The sequence below is a fragment of the Oncorhynchus clarkii genome, chromosome 2 (genome assembly GCF_045791955.1).
Source record: "Oncorhynchus clarkii lewisi isolate Uvic-CL-2024 chromosome 2, UVic_Ocla_1.0, whole genome shotgun sequence".
NCBI classification, from domain to species: domain Eukaryota; kingdom Metazoa; phylum Chordata; class Actinopteri; order Salmoniformes; family Salmonidae; genus Oncorhynchus; species Oncorhynchus clarkii.
Window position 1 is genome coordinate 1,667,249 of NC_092148.1, and position 2,500 is coordinate 1,669,748.

General features: G+C 59.2%; 1 protein-coding gene across 1 annotated transcript in view; it reads left to right on the top strand.

The window, feature by feature from the left end:
• LOC139418921 (threonylcarbamoyladenosine tRNA methylthiotransferase-like) overlaps positions 1–2,500 on the top strand; it is a 404,223-nt gene that overhangs the window by 170,730 nt on the left and 230,993 nt on the right. The gene's annotated exons all lie outside the window — the stretch shown is intronic.

Here is a 2,500-nt window from a genome sequence, read left to right on the forward strand (position 1 = left end):
CATGCTAGCCTAGTGTGCAGTGTGCCATGCTAGCCTAGTGTGCAGTGTGCCATGCTAGCCTAGTGTGCAGTGTGCCATGCTAGCCTAGTGGGCAGTGTGCCATGCTAGCCTAGTGGGCAGTGTGCCATGCTAGCCTAGTGTGCAGTGTGCCATGCTAGCCTAGTGGGCAGTGTGCCATGCTAGCCTAGTGGGCAGTGTGCCATGCTAGCCTAGTGTGCAGTGTGCCATGCTAGCCTAGTGTGCAGTGTGCCATGTTAGCCTAGTGTGCAGTGTGCCATGCTAGCCTAGTGTGCAGTGTGCCAGGCATCAGCCTCGTGTGCAGTGTGCCAGGCATCAGCCTCGTGTGCAGTGTGCCAGGCATCAGCCTAGTGTGCAGTGTGCCAGGCATCAGCCTAGTGTGCAGTGTGCCAGGCATCAGCCTAGTGTGCAGTGTGCCAGGCATCAGCCTAGTGTGCAGTGTGCCAGGCATCAGCCTCTTGGGCAGTGTGCCATGCTAGCCTAGTGTGCAGTGTGCCAGGCATCAGCCTCTTGGGCAGTGTGCCAGGCATCAGCCTCTTGGGCAGTGTGCCAGGCATCAGCCTAGTGGGCAGTGTGCCAGGCATCGGCCTCTTGGGCAGTGTGCCAGCCATCGGCCTCTTGGGCAGTGTGCCAGCCATCGGCCGCTTGGGCAGTGTGCCAGACATCGGCCGCTTGGGCAGTGTGCCAGGCATCGGCCGCTTGGGCAGTGTGCCAGGCATCGGCCGCTTGGGCAGTGTGCCATGCTAGCCTAGTGGGCAGTGTGCCATGCTAGCCTAGTGGGCAGTGTGCCATGCTAGCCTAGTGGGCAGTGTGCCATGCTAGCCTAGTGTGCAGTGTGCCATGCTAGCCTAGTGGGCAGTGTGCCATGCTAGCCTAGTGTGCAGTGTGCCATGCTAGCCTAGTGTGCAGTGTGCCATGCTAGCCTAGTGTGCAGTGTGCCATGCTAGCCTAGTGTGCAGTGTGCCATGCTAGCCTAGTGTGCAGTGTGCCATGCTAGCCTAGTGGGCAGTGTGCCATGCTAGCCTAGTGTGCAGTGTGCCATGCTAGCCTAGTGGGCAGTGTGCCATGCTAGCCTAGTGCAGTGGGCAGTGTGCCATGCTAGCCTAGTGTGCAGTGTGCCATGCTAGCCTAGTGTGCAGTGTGCCATGCTAGCCTAGTGGGCAGTGTGCCATGCTAGCCTAGTGGGCAGTGTGCCATGCTAGCCTAGTGGGCAGTGTGCCATGCTAGCCTAGTGTGCAGTGTGCCATGCTAGCCTAGTGTGCAGTGTGCCATGCTAGCCTAGTGTGCAGTGTGCCATGCTAGCCTAGTGTGCAGTGTGCCATGCTAGCCTAGTGGGCAGTGTGCCATACTAGCCTAGTGGGCAGTGTGCCATGCTAGCCTAGTGGGCAGTGTGCCATGCTAGCCTAGTGGGCAGTGTGCCATGCTTCAGCCTGGTGGGCAGTGTGCCATGCTTCAGCCTAGTGGGCAGTGTGCCATGCTAGCCTAGTGGGCAGTGTGCCATGCTAGCCTAGTGGGCAGTGTGCCATGCTAGCCTAGTGTGCAGTGTGCCATGCTAGCCTAGTGGGCAGTGTGCCATGCTAGCCTAGTGGGCAGTGTGCCATGCTAGCCTAGTGGGCAGTGTGCCATGCTAGCCTAGTGGGCAGTGTGCCATGCTAGCCTAGTGGGCAGTGTGCCATGCTAGCCTAGTGGGCAGTGTGCCATGCTAGCCTAGTGTGCAGTGTGCCATGCTAGCCTAGTGTGCAGTGTGCCATGCTAGCCTAGTGTGCAGTGTGCCATGCTAGCCTAGTGTGCAGTGTGCCATGCTAGCCTAGTGTGCAGTGTGCCATGCTAGCCTAGTGTGCAGTGTGCCATGCTAGCCTAGTGGGCAGTGTGCCATGCTAGCCTAGTGGGCAGTGTGCCATGCTAGCCTAGTGTGCAGTGTGCCATGCTAGCCTAGTGTGCAGTGTGCCATGCTAGCCTAGTGTGCAGTGTGCCATGCTAGCCTAGTGTGCAGTGTGCCATGCTAGCCTAGTGGGCAGTGTGCCATGCTAGCCTAGTGTGCAGTGTGCCATGCTAGCCTAGTGGGCAGTGTGCCATGCTAGCCTAGTGTGCAGTGTGCCATGCTAGCCTAGTGGGCAGTGTGCCATGCTAGCCTAGTGTGCAGTGTGCCATGTTAGCCTAGTGTGCAGTGTGCCATGCTAGCCTCGTGTGCAGTGTGCCAGGCATCAGCCTCGTGTGCAGTGTGCCAGGCATCAGCCTCGTGTGCAGTGTGCCAGGCATCAGCCTAGTGTGCAGTGTGCCAGGCATCAGCCTAGTGTGCAGTGTGCCAGGCATCAGCCTAGTGTGCAGTGTGCCAGGCATCAGCCTAGTGTGCAGTGTGCCAGGCATCAGCCTCTTGGGCAGTGTGCCATGCTAGCCTAGTGTGCAGTGTGCCAGGCATCAGCCTCTTGGGCAGTGTGCCAGGCATCAGCCTCTTGGGCAGTGTGCCAGGCATCAGCCTAGT